Raw genomic sequence first — 14,722 nt, 5'->3', positions numbered from 1 at the left:
ATACATTTTATAAAGCATACAATTTTCATCGAGGAAAAAATGATCAAATCTGATTAATTTATTCAATGTGGTACCCATACCAATATTATCCCATACATTATCCAGTTATAGTACCCATACATTATCCAATAGCACCCTGTTCGTTACTGTGGTGACAGTGATAATTTCTTTCCAAATTATGTTATTCCAAGGAATTGTTTTGAGCTCTGAAAGAAGTTAAAACAAATCCAGGGGTAGCAGGAGTCAGTCATCCCTGATACCTGGATGGCAGATGCTGCTACCTTTTACTTTCCGCCAGATGCTACCTGATATTCGCCTATATTCCGAATACAGACCTTCGGGATTAAAATCGGGAAGACCCTGAGTTCAAATCCAGTTTAGACAAGACATTTTTCATATGCTACAAAAATTTTCATTCCAATGCACAAACTTTAGGCTTATGTGGTGAATTAAACATCCAAAATTATCGAACCAAAAAAAGTCTCATCACCGAAAACAAGGAGTCGGCTACATAAAATTTCAAATGCCAGAAATGTCAATCCTCAGAGTGAGTTACTCAATAATATAACATGTGTAATTGGACTTATCCTCTAGCGAAGTAAGACTTGAGTAACTACCTCAAATAAAGATGAAAGTACAATAAGTGAAAATTAACTCTCACCGAAAGAAATAGTCACCAAAAAAAATTCTTATGTGAAAAATGATAGCAGGTGAAAACAAAATAACACAATTCAACTCGAAACACAGATAATATAATTTAAAAGTTATGTAGTATTTTTTTAATAATATCTATAGATATTATCACTGATTTATTTTTTTAAATTATTTTTGACAGTAGTATTAAAAAATGCCAATTATTATTTTATAACACATGGATGGATTTAAAAAATGGTGACTTAAAAAAATAGAAATGTTGAAACTTGCCATAACCTCCAAAATTTTATTAATGTCAATTGTCAAAGTAGGCGGTAGAGAAGTAATTTTTTCTAACCTGTGTGTGCGGTGGATTGAGACACGGCAACCAATCAGATAAATAGGTTTTTATCAATAATAAGCGGGTCGACTCTTCCAATCTGCACTGATCTCCTATCAGTGCAGTCAGCAGCTAAAAGAGCATGATGCATTGAAAGCCAGAGCGCTGGACAACGCCACAAAAAGAAGAAGACATTCAATGAAGACTATCCTGGCCGCTTCATAACCAATCTCCCCGATCAGGCTTTCGACTCCGGCCGCTGGATGGCTAACCAAAAACGATTTGGCTGGCCCACCCATTATTATTATTAAATCCAGAATTTCACTGGCAATACGGATCTTCCTAGAGCCAGCCTATTAAGATTGATATCACACCCATTTAAGACCGTAGCTAAACACCCGGGCAGCAGACTTATTAGTTATTTTCAAAGCCACCAAAGTGAATATCCTAGTGACAAACTCTTTCATAAATTTTAAAATATTTAACAGCCAAAGGTACTCAGTTATTTCCCGAACTTAGCATTAGTTACAATAATAATAGAAAACAGGAATAATAGACTGTTCCCAAGATTTTTTAATAAGGGTCTGAAGTTATTATCACTCATGATAATAGTAGGTGTCTTGCAGTAAATAAGGTGTAATATCAACAAAAAAAAAAGAAGAATAATGAAGGAAATATTTTATTTATAAAATCTATTATTGGTTAATAAAAAAACCCTCCAGCCGTAAACAAAAAACAATTACTACTTTATTAAAAAAGGATTAATTTTTTAAAAGTTGATTATACTTCTTATTGAAAATAAAAAAAGGAAAATGTTAGAAATTACAAAAAGCTAGAAAACGAAACCACTGCCATTACAGTCCACCCATTTCGAGTCAGTCAAGTCATACTTATTACGAAACATGTTACCCGTATTAAGATGAAAAAAAATGTAAGCTGTCTGATGATTAGTTAAAGTATTTTGAGCTGGACATTTTTCTGAATTCTGTGTACCCAATTTTATTTATGGAACAGACGAATTTATGGAACGAAAGTTTGGTATTGTACCTTTTTTATGAAAATTTAAAACATTTTAGGTGTAAAAAACAATCTATAACCAAACCAAAGCTATTTATTTAGTTTATAATATAGATATAATCTGGAATTTGTAGTACTAATTTCAGTACTTCTAAAGAATATCCAACGATTCGCTTTTCTAGCCAACTTTCAAATTTTCGTTTTTATTCATTTATAAAATAATTACCCGTTACTGAATAAAGCCACTGTATATCCCTAATATATTTCTCTTGACTATCTGACCCGCTTTTTATTATGGTTTTGAAATGTAAATCAAGGATATAAAAAAGTAATTAATAGGCCTATTCGCTCTGAAAGTAATAATGTTTATAACACAGCCAATCTGTGAGTGAACAAATTGCAGATGGAAATATAGGGTTAAATATCATGTTGTTTTGCCAGACTTAAAATATAAAAGGTTTCCAGAATTCAGAAAGAACTGTTTCCTATTTACCGATTGGAACTCAGGTCTAACAGTTCATTTGACGTAATTTTTTCAATTACACTCGGAAAATAGACAGCAATTTAATCGATACAAGCACATGGTATTTAGTTAACGTACAAGGTCCAAATGTGCGTATGTTCTTAACTCTTCTGCTGACAATTTTTGTAAATAATATGCTTGTTTGCATTTATTAGCGTTTTACCTTTACCGATGAAGCGTAATGTAATAGATTAATTTATTTACACCTAACAACAGAAAGTTGTTTTCTGAAATATGTCGATAGATACAAATAACGAAGTAGAAAGATAAATTTAAATTACGGTATTTATAAATTTATTTAATTTAACGAGAAAATTTAACACTTTGTTTTAGTCCATTAAATATTAAAAATAGGAACATTTAACTAAAAACAATAATGTATTGCTAAATTGCTGTACTTGGCTTATGCAAGAAAGGACTTAGGTTTGAGTTACTTTGTAACCGATAGAGAATAAGGTGATCAAATTAAAGCTTGATCTGTTTTACATTGTTGTATTGAGCAGATTCGTTTAAACATCAAGAAATGTGACATTTACGTTAGTTAATTTATTACCACGGGTGGGTTTTTGAAATGAAAGAGAAAAATTAATTAAAAAACTTACAATGTACGTTGTATACCGGCGTTAGCCCACTCGTGTGTAAAATAGTCACTTCCCAATGATTAACTGAGTTTATTTGTCCAGTATTATAAATTAGGTACAGAAATTTTGTTTTTAATTCATGTCGCTATCCATTTTTATCGTTATTTAATTAATAAAATAGTTTTATTTTCTTTACAATTAATCATTTCTATTTACTTTTATTTCATTATGGATTTATTTTTGCGCGATTGTAAGACTAATTGTAAGACAATTCTCAGGTTGCAGATATAAAAGTGTAATTTTTATAAGTCTACGTACATACTTCGAATTAATTATTTAGTATTAGGCTGTTTTGTTACGGAAACGTAATATTAACTTTACTCGGAAGTTTAATCGATATTTTCAATTATATTTATTTTTTTAATGATTTACTTATTTTAAGCGGATAAAAAAGTAATCCCTTTTATTGTACAGTGCTACAAATGTTCATTTTATATAAAAAATAATCTATTATCGACACATCATTGCAATAATAATTTCAACATGTTATATAAACTGCATAAACTTTTGCTTATTTGTATATGAATCGTGGAAATAAAATAAATAATTTAAATAAAATAATTCTATCGAGAGATATTTATCATTAGAATAAATATTTACGCCGTAATTAATTAGTGTACAATTTCAAACGAGTCGTAATTCTAAGTTTATACATTTTTTATGTAATTACAGTGGCCTTCATAACTTAATAACAATATTATTGAATCTAAATAATATGAATTTTAGTATTAGTTCTTTGCATCACAATATATATATATATATATTATTCCCATAGGTAAAATACGATATTAACATTTCCAAAAGCTTTAGAATGAAATATTAAGCTACTTATATTACTTAAAGCGCAAATTTAATTGTTCGGAACGATAGCTTCATATTATTATTGTTTATAGATCGTAAGTTACGGATTGGTGATATGTACTTGATTGACTACCACACTCAAAAAATCGTTGGAATTTAAACGAAAATTTAAAAAGTATTTTTTGCAGTTTTTTAGTATCTATTTTGCGCACGATCACATTTTTTTAATTTCTGTCTTAAAACTGACCAGAAATCATTTCATTAAGATTACTAGAGATGGAGATAACCTTTTCTTCTTTTTTTATACACAATTTTTTTAACAAAGATAATAGAGGATAGATTAGAAGTTAAAGTAATTACTAGATTTTTGTTAAACAAATTACCTTACTATTGTATTTTTTTTTTTATAATATAAAAGTAATGATTATAATGACGTTGAATATACAAAGTAATAAATCATGAAACAAAAGCACAGTCTAATAAATTAATGAGAGAAAGTTAAGAGAAGATTATAGTGTGTTAATGGGCTTAATAATATGATACTCCAAAGTATAGGATTTCCTATTTTGATATTAAGTTGTTCAATTCTTATGATGTGTCTTTATCTCCCTAGACACCCATTAACTAATACAAACAACACTATCTTAACTTTCATAACAGGTAAGAGTACTAAATTCAGTGGTTTACTGTATCAAATTTATTTGGTATATAATCGTACACAACAAATCATACCATGTCATATATATTTAATGGCATGAAAGATAATCACTTAAAAATAAAAAATATCTCATTTTTATAAAAATACAAAACAATTTTTATACTACAACTGCTGCATTTTTGACATTTTAACGAAAAATGTTATTTAAAAAAAAGTTTTTTTTCCTGTAAAATGGTAAGATAAATTTTATTCTAAAATTAAGAACTTAAGCATACACTGCGAATCCTTCAGTACAAGCATTCCAGAACACTAAAAAATGTTTAATGATGGACAGCATCTTTCTTGTCCAAATCTTCTAACATTCATATGACATTCTTTTTAAAACCTTTCCGTTCCTTTGGCAATGAATTCCTCATTATGAACAGAGGTTCCATCTTGAATTCATTTTCAGGATTTCTTTACTTCTTTTTAACTATACATGAAATAAACATGTAACTCAATCGCCTCATTCACTGTACAGTCACAGATAAACTTTATCCTTTTACCTGAGTTTTTAAACAGAATTGATATATTACATAAAACTACCATGATGATAGTTTTCATTTGACTCTACTTTTCTTAACAGGCTTTTTTGAAGCTACTATGCAGTTTTGTCTCATTACAATCTATGTACAGCATGCATTGCTCACTATATGATATTTGCGTGTTGTTTAATATAAAATCTGTCAAATTATTTAATGTAGGACAGAGTGTTACTTTGTCTATTCTTTATAATTTTGTAAATTAAACAACAATGTTTCCATTGCTTCTTGACTATTACATTCAGTTACATTGACTGACAACTTATTCTTAAATTTTTTACCATATACCATTATTGTATTTATTTTTTACTTAATCGTTATATTCAAATTGTATGCATCTTCTATTAATTAATAATTATTATTTTTTAATTCATTTATAGCTCTGCTAAAAAATTAATATTATCGTTATCAGGTGTAATATTTTTACCTTATTTCCTTGAATTATTACTCTACTTTCAAATCATTTACTCCAATTTTTTAACTTTTACAACAGAAGTTAAAGTGTAATAGATTAATTTATTTCTCATTCCTTTTTATGTTTCACATTCACAGCTTGTTCTTTTTTGTCTTCTACTTTTCTTATATCTCCTTTAGTCACACTAAGCCTCCAGCAGATGCGTTTATGAAATGGTTGTTTCAAAATGATTACACATTTGGCTTAATTATATACATAATCTTCTTTCTTCTTCAAATAGTAACTACCCACAGTCAGTCTGTTATCTTATTGTAATGTTAGATTTTGCAAATTCTTGTTGAAGAAGATCATTGCCATGATACCTTACCAATTATTAAAAAAAATTTCATTAATAGCTCATTTGTTATGGTGCAATGGATAAGTAGCACATTTTAGTGAAGGGACAGACTCTAAGTCTAAGTTTATACTGCAGGGTAGACCGTTGAAAATTTCCACTTGGACTGCTAAGTAAAGCCTTATTGAACATGTACAGTTGGATGTACAACTGAAATGAATATATTGCGTTTCCAGTCGTGGTCAATTTTTTTATTTTATGGTTTTGTCAGGTAACTGGAGGCAGGTGCATCCAATTCCGACCCACAGATAGTAAAAGTAACAGTAGTTGTGTTGGTTGAGCCGCCACTCCATACACCGTCGCACCCCTTAAAAAATCAAAATTCAAAAAACCTCGAAAATGTTTTTTAAATATATATCTAGAGAATATTTACAAGCCCAAAAAATAGACCATTTCTGTCGAGGCTTCGCCCACACTGTATTGTTACTTGCGTTTCCCGCCGCGGTCAGGGGATATTTAGCCGGTCATGGCTTGTTTCGTTCGCCGCCCTTCGCAGCTAGCCAGAGGGCTCTGCTCCTTGGACCCCGCTGAGTTCAGTAAACTCGTGCCTGAGAGAATAATAATGATAAATAAAAATTAAAGCCTATTCAATTTATAAAAATATCAGTATATTCTAATTTCTTTCAAACCGGTTGGCTTCCATCTTTAAAAAAATTGTTATAACTGGCTAAGTAAACATTTATTGTAACAAGATCGATATAGCGGATCTGAATAATGGAATCCTACCAATTAAGAAGAAATTAGTAGAAAATATAATAACGGGAGGAATCCAGAAAGGGGCTAAAAGGAATCCTTTTAGCAGTGGCAGCTCGCGTATAGGCACTGTGGAACTGCAGCACCCCCTATTTTCACTTAATATAACGAGTCCTTTTTTCTTTAATTCTTTCTTTATATTTGTACAATATATAATCCTTAAGCTTAATGTCAGCAGCCATCCCTCAGTTTATGAAAAAGATACAAAAATCTTGTATGGAACTGTGCGCTTCACAGTTTCAGCGGCGTCGTGTTGGCTGTTGTGCGCATGTGCACATAGGAAGCTGCGAAGGAGAGACAGCACTGTTGTTCCCGCCGTGCTAACCCTGTCGTGCTGGTGAAAGTTAATTTTTTTTACTCCGCGTGTGTATGGAACGTTCTTTGTTCGTTGCCTTTTCTATTTTAGTCAGTGGAAGGAATATAAAAGTGGTTTAGTTGTTTTTTTAGTGGTGATCAGAAAATGGCGGAAAGCAAGAGCTCTTTGATTACCAGATCTGTCCAAAAACACGCTGGAAGGGCGAAAGAGAAGGTAATTAGTAAAAACGAATTATGTATTTGGATCTCTGTACATAAAAATCTAAATTAAGCACTATTGGATTATAGTGTTTTTAAGCGGACATTATATTAAATTATTATCTAATAATACTAAAAAAAATTATCTGTATTGACATTTTATTATTTATTCGGTTAAACCGAATATGGTTTTTAAATACAATATGCTTAAAAACCGTGTACCATATTCTTGAATGTGATAAAGTGTAGAATTAGATGATTATTATCCTGCTTCCAGCTAATATATTTGATTCATTTTTTTCGGTTCCTTTATTTTACAGACAACTTTAACCACGACTTTGAAAAGGCTCAGAAAAATGTTTCTGGAGCAGCACCCTCCCTAATTTTAGTTACGAACCCCACCACTGTCTTTTAGTAAAGGTAACAGGTCCGTTTAACAATCTTCTTTTCTAATACTGCCCACTGACACACCTAAACTGATGTTTTTCCGTGAGAAGAGTTCCCGGACCGAGGTTAGGAATGCATGAAAACGAAAGGGCTCGGTAGATCATTCTCACGCTTAACTGGGGTCTGGTCCGGCAGATAAAGAAGATAGGGATACACCGGGGAAGACCAGTTAAAAATCAGTTCCGCGAAAATAGCCTGCGATATAAGATCTGCGAAATCAATCTAAGCGAGATGTTATGATGTGAGTCTGCGAGATGTCAATCAGCGAGAGCATTCTGCGAGGAGGTCAGTGAAGAAACGAATTCCTAGGTGTACACATTCAAACCCACCGGGTTGGTCTAGTGGTTAACGCGTCTTCCCAAATCAGCTGATTTGGAAGTCGAGAGTTACAGCGTTCAAGTCCTAGTAAAGCCAGATATTTTTACATGGATTTGAATACTAGATCGTGGATACCGGTGTTCTTTGGTGGTTGGGTTTCAATTAACCACGCATCTCAGGAATGGTCGAACTGAGAATGTACAAGACTAACACTTCATTTACCCTCATACATATCATCCTCATTCATCCTCTGAAGAATTATCTAAACGGTAGTTACCGGAGGCTAAACAGGAAAAAGAAAGAAAGAAAGGTGTACACATTCGACGCAATTAAGGTGACGTCACAAGTAATTCCAGTACACGAAAACAAGAAATGGATCGGTGAGTTACTGTAAGACTATAAGTGAAAGAGATAATGTACTAAATTTCATTCATAAATTGTTGGGTATTTTATTTGTGAACAGCAAAGGTATTTGCAATAAAAGGACTTCGTTCTTGTCTTATCTATTGTACTATTGTTGTTAATACAAAACTAGTATGGTTAAAAGTGTTAAGAGTAGCAGTCATGCTGATGTCTTTTGTCAATAGAACTGAATTCTGGTTTTCATGATTTATCTACTTGTGAATAAATCCTGAATACTTTAAACTTTGTTTTGTGTGTAATCACTGTTTATTTTTTATTTTTTGGGGGGGATATATGGGCATCGACTTCTACGGTCATTAGCCCTCGTCACATTCTTTAAAAAAGATTTGAATTACCATCACGCTCATCATGTGTAAGGATGTAAAGGGTTCTTACATTTTACTTAAAAACACCAAAATTATTAACACAGAACATTTAGGCACAAACACTAAGAACACTTACAAGGTGTAAAGAGCTCTGATATTAAAAAGAAACAATAAATAATACACAAAACAAAAATAAAAAAATGTCTTTACAATACCAACATTATTCATATCCATATCTAGAAAGTCTAGATCCAAAAAATTATTTTCCTTCCTTTCTTTTTTAATCACCGCCGGGACAACTGAAAGCGCCGTTAAGCAGCAGCACATCAGCCGCCCTAGGATGCCGTGGCAATTGACTGCCCCCCTGTAAATTATCTCATAACTTAACCCATCGAGATCCCCTCCGGGTATTAGGAGCAATTCTACCACCTCTTCAGGCCAAAGAACCCCTCGGCGGGGAAGCTGCCCTTCCCGGTCCTGACCTACCTGGCTCCAGGCATGCCTTGCGCATACCCTTTGCCCTGCGCCCTCTGTCCACAGTCGAAGGTCCCCCATACCATCATCAGATACGCCCCGACTCCCCCATTCTTGTGTGCAGGCGAGCCCGGGTATCCTAGGCAAGAGGGCTACCTCCTGGCCCTATACGTGCCACATTTCAAGACCCTCAATTTTTGTTTTTATTCATAGAATTAAACTACTTCATTTAGAGATTCTTTACCATAGATTGAAATTTAGTAGTCCACTGACGTGTAGGTAAGCAACTATTTTTTCTACTTTTCCACTTTCCACATCAACAGCAATATTATTTATTAGCCCGATCCTCTTTCTGTGGTCCTCATATATGGTACACTCTTTCATTAGATGCTTGACTGTAAGTGCTTTATTACAAACACCGCACATTGGTCTTTCTTCGCCGGTTAAAAAATATGAATTTGTTATTCGCGGTGACCGATTCTGAGTCTGGTCACCGCCACTTGTTCTCGGCGAGTAGCTTCACGTCGCTCTTCCATTTATATGGAAAGGTTTTAACTGCGTTGATCTGGTATTTAATCTTCTCCAATCATTACTTCACCTGATTCTTATTGTATTAGTTAGACAATTTTTATCATCTGTCACTCGTACTCGAATTCTTTCCAGGTTATCATAGACTGTTGAACTTCGTCTGCGCTTTCATTTCCTGCAGTACCAGCATGCCCTGAAGTCAATGCAAATATACATCGCTGTCCTTGTCCATTTAAAACGCACAAAATGAATAGGTTGTTTGCGATAAGGACGTTCTTAATAGTCTTGTTCCGAATTGCAGTAAGTCCACTTACATTTTATTTACGAAGCACTATCTCTTTGCAGAAAGTTTCCGAGTAGAGAAGAGCTTGCTTTGTGGCAATAAGTTCTGCCATTTAAACATTTGCCATATCTGGCAGTTTCCAAAAATGAGTTTCTCCATTTATATACCGTGTTCGGGCATCCAACACCGTGTTCGGTTTTAGAACGGTCAGTATAAATTTTAATGGATTCTTAATGGTATTACTGACGATTGATAAAAATCATTGTGGAATGATTACTGCTGGTTTCTCTTTTATTTTTCCAAAAGAAAGATCCAGTCTTGTATTTACCGCTGGTAAGAGCTGTGGCGGTATTTCTCTTGTAGAAATTGCTAATGTCTCCGGAAGAGCAATATCATATTTTCTTATCAATTCGTGGCACCATATTCTGGCTGGTCTGGAATTGGTAGCATGATGTTCGTTCGTATAATGCATCCAAAGGATGATTGCTAAATATCTTATTATTTATATGCATAGGAAAGGCCTATATATTTGCCGCATATCTTAGCAATAGGTTCTCTTTTCTATAACGTAGTGGCATTATTCCGGATTCTGACGTTAGACTAGTCGCCGGACGGACATGTACGGGAAGCGCCTGTGGTATATCTTATTCCTGTCATGTATTACGTCTAACTTTAGTAAATGCGACTTGCGGATGAATATACAATACATCCGTAGTCGAGTTTCGATTGAATCAATGCTTTATAGAGTCTCAGTTGTATTTCTTTATCTGAACACCAATTGATATTGGATAAACATTTAATAATGTTTAGGGCTTTTTTGCACTTATCACTCAAGTCCAGTGTATGTAATTCCCATGTAAGGGATTTATCTAATAATAGACCTAAATATCACACATTGTTCCTGTAATCTATTGGGTGGTCGTCGATAGTCAAAACAGGACTTCTCTTCCTACAGAAGTGTACGCAGCACGTTTTCTCTAGTGAAAATTTGAAACCATTATTCCTCGCAACTTTGTTGAGAGCGTTTACCGCACGTTGCAATTTGTATTTCACCATAGCTGTCGTGTTGCTGGCATATACAATTGCCAGATCATCGACATAAATACTTTTGCTAATTTCTTCTGGAATGGCTAACATCAGTTTATTAACGGCGATCGTGAGCAAAATACCGCTCAACGGCCAGCCTTGTGGTACGCCACTTTCCAATATTTTTCTGTTAAATATTCAGTGTTGACACATACTGCAAAAGTACGTTCATTCATATAGTTGCTGAGTAATACTGGCAGATTTCCGCGAATGTTCTATTAATGTAATTGAAGCATTATTCCATGACGCCATGTCATATCGAATGCCTCCTGCAGGTCAAAGAAGACTCCGACACAATTTTTTCTTGTGATGAAGCTGTTTTATATTATGTTCTCTAAATTAATCATTTGATCAGTAGTTCAGTGGTATTACCTGAAACCTGTTTGATATGAGGATAAGAGGTTTTCTTTTTCTGAAGTCCAAACGAGTCGATTATTTATAATTTTTTCAAATATTTTTCCCATAGCGCACGTCAAAGAAATAGGACGGTAACTATTGAGATCGGTTAGATTTTTATCTTCCTTTGGAAGTGGAGAAATATATGCTTTTATCCATTGCTGCAGGTACATTCCATTCCGCCACATCTGAATATATTGTTCTAACAATCTACGTTTTGCAGTGGTATTGAGCTGCATCAACACCATTATGACTGATCATGTCATAATGAATTTCATCCGGACAAGTAGCTGTGTTGCTTGCTTTCTCCAACTCTTTCACAAAATCTTCCATTTTAAAAGGTACATTGTAAGAATAATCTATTTCAGTTTTGAAATTTAGTAGAACCGCAAGTTCTGTTTTTTCGTTCTAAAATATTCATCGTAGTTAGGGCGTTTTACTGGCTTTTTCGAATTGATTGGCTAGAAACTGTGCAATTTCGTTTGGAGTATATCAAACTTCATCTTCATATTTAAGCTAGTTATGGGAGTAAGGTTTGTGCGCCCATAAATCGCCTTCATTTTCTTTCAAACGTCTAATGCAGTCGTGTTTCTATTAATGGATGGCACGTAATGTTGTCAGGATCGCTTTTTAGAATCTATCATAAGTCTTTTGAAAAAATACGCTCTGTATTTTTTAAAGGCAATCAGATTTTCTGATGTTGGACGTTTTTTAAAAGCGTTTACGCTTTTTTCTTTCGTTTAATAGCTTCACTGATTTCATCGTTCCACCTTGAAACGGGTCGCTTCTTCAGTTTCTTAGATGTTCTAAGAATATATATCTTGATGCCGAGCCAAATATGGCGTTAGTTATAGCATCGACATCGGCTTCGATAACCCCAGTTGTTTTCGGGAGTATCGTACCAGCTGTGAAGCTCATCCAATCTGCCTCATCAAACATCCACCTTTTGAAGATATATTTTCCTTGCAACGTCAGTTACAATTTACTCCGGGAAATGATCGCTTCCATGCAGATCTAAAACTTGGAAAGAGTATCGATGCTATCGATGCAGTTATAAGCGCTAAATCTAAACAGGACGTTCTCTAGCATTGAAAAGTTCCTGAACCATCATTTAAGATAATGAAATTAGAATTTAATAGAAACTTTTCCAATTCTCTTCCACGGGGATCTACTTGATCCGACCCCCAAAGAAAATTGTGTGCATTAAAGTCATCCACTAGTATGGTTGGGGAGAGCTGAGCAATTAAGCGTGTTATGTCATCCTCGTTCCAACCAAAATTTGGCAAGTATATGCTGCAGATAGTGATTTGCAGTGGATGCTCCATTCTGATTGAACCGCTTGCAGATTTGTGTTTATTTCAACCGATTCAGTGACAGCTTTAGTCGATGTTAATATGACTACTCCACTTCTAACTATTATATTTGGCGGTTGATCTCGCTGAAATGTATTGTATCCTCTTAATTGGAAAGTTTCATTTTGGCAGAAACGTTTTCTTGCAGACATATACAAATTGGGTCTACATCGTGTACCAAGCATTGGAGCTCATGGATGTTTGATAAACATCCATTGACGTTCCATTGAATTATCGACTCGCTAATTTTTTAAATTATTTAATCTCTTGGTTTGCCTTTCGGCCGTCCTTTTTTCCTCTTCTTTTCCATTTTACGAACAGCTTCGTGTTCGTTAAGAATGTCATCGTCGGTATAGCTCTCAGCTTCCGAATCGGAGGACATCGAAGCCACGGACGACAACGGACATGGATCGGTGCTTGGTTTAGGCGCTGATTGAGAGGCGGGAACCTGGGAGACCCCCCCCCCCCCCCAATAGGAGTTGCACCAGTCACTGCATCAGGCAGGGAGGGTAACAGATCGTCCCTGTGTGGTTTTTTATGGCTTCTGTGGTTTAGAGACCACCTCAGTTTTAGGAGTCTTGGGAGCCTCCATAGAAGACTGCGAAACAGTCACTTTCTTCGCACCATCATCCAGTAAGTCGCGAAGACGAACTTGGACCTCTGATTTGGTATCAGACTTCATCTTTTCAAGAGCACTTTTTCTCTTAGTCGGCTTATTCTCTGGATGCTGTACTTTTATCAAAGGTTTTGTAAATTCCTTATGACTGAGAGACTTCATTCTATTGTCTATTATTCTCTCAATCATGGTAGGAGCGCACGTTTGCGTAGCAGCTGGTCTGTATCAACAGCAGTTCGAGCAGTAACCACAGCCGCAGCCTGACCATAAGTTGTTGCTCTAGGCTTGCGGATATTTACGACCTTCTTCGTCTCAATGTATCCTGTTTACGCAGGATCCTTGCATGGTTCTCCTTCATGAATTTCCTCACCACACATGCATATTAGTGGCCTTCCGCAACGAGCAGCGTAGTGGTCAAAACGTTGACACCTGAAACATGTCATGGGTTGCGGAATAAAAGCCCACACATCCAACCTGTACATTCCTGCATGCACTTTCATCAGCAGGGTTGGTTTGTTGAAAGTAATGACATGAGAGGCAGGCGGAAGAACTTCGCCGTTTCTTCTCATGTTCAGCCTTCGGGAATCAATCACTCCTTGAGGTGTTAACTCTTCTTCAATTTCCTGCTCCGTGCAGTTCAGTACATCCCGACAAACCACAACACCCTTTGAGATATTGAGGGTGCTGTGAGGATCAACTCGTACAGCAAACTCACTTATTTTCTTTAGCCTAAGGATCTTCTGTGACTGATTATCATTAACAGTTTCTACATGGAGTCCGTTGTAGATCTTACGGATTTTTCCTGGCTGGAGCAGATCCAGCCAGTCGCGTTGCACATACATTAACATTGGCTGTGTTGGTTGAGCAGCCGCGCCGTATACCGTCACACTCCTTAAAAATCGAAATTCACAAAAAACTGGATTTTTTTATATGTTTATCTATTACAAGCTCCAGTCTAGTGAATATCTCGTTTAGTATAGTCGGAAATGGGGGAAAATTACAATAATTGTTCAATTTTATTTCACCTTTCTTCACCCCCCTTTCAAGGTCGAAATTCAAAAAAATGTAGAAATTTGTTTTTAGATGTTTACATGAAAATTACACACACCAAAATCAAGCTGATAACTTCACTTATTACCGAGAAATTAAAACGAATAGTAAATTTAATTTTTACACCATTTTAAAACTTTAAACTCGGAATTTTTTTTTATAAAATCATTTGGTA

The 14,722-nt window shown here is 34.7% G+C and overlaps 1 protein-coding gene across 1 annotated transcript in view; it reads left to right on the top strand.

Moving 5' to 3' along the window:
• The window catches only part of LOC142318226 (uncharacterized), a 165,527-nt gene that overhangs the window by 80,651 nt on the left and 70,154 nt on the right, over positions 1 to 14,722 (top strand). The window lies entirely within an intron of this gene.

Source organism: Lycorma delicatula, chromosome 1, assembly GCF_047948215.1.
Source record: "Lycorma delicatula isolate Av1 chromosome 1, ASM4794821v1, whole genome shotgun sequence".
In the NCBI taxonomy this organism is placed as follows: domain Eukaryota; kingdom Metazoa; phylum Arthropoda; class Insecta; order Hemiptera; family Fulgoridae; genus Lycorma; species Lycorma delicatula.
The sequence above is the reverse complement of the archived record's forward strand: the minus strand, read 5'-3'. Positions and strand labels throughout refer to the sequence as shown.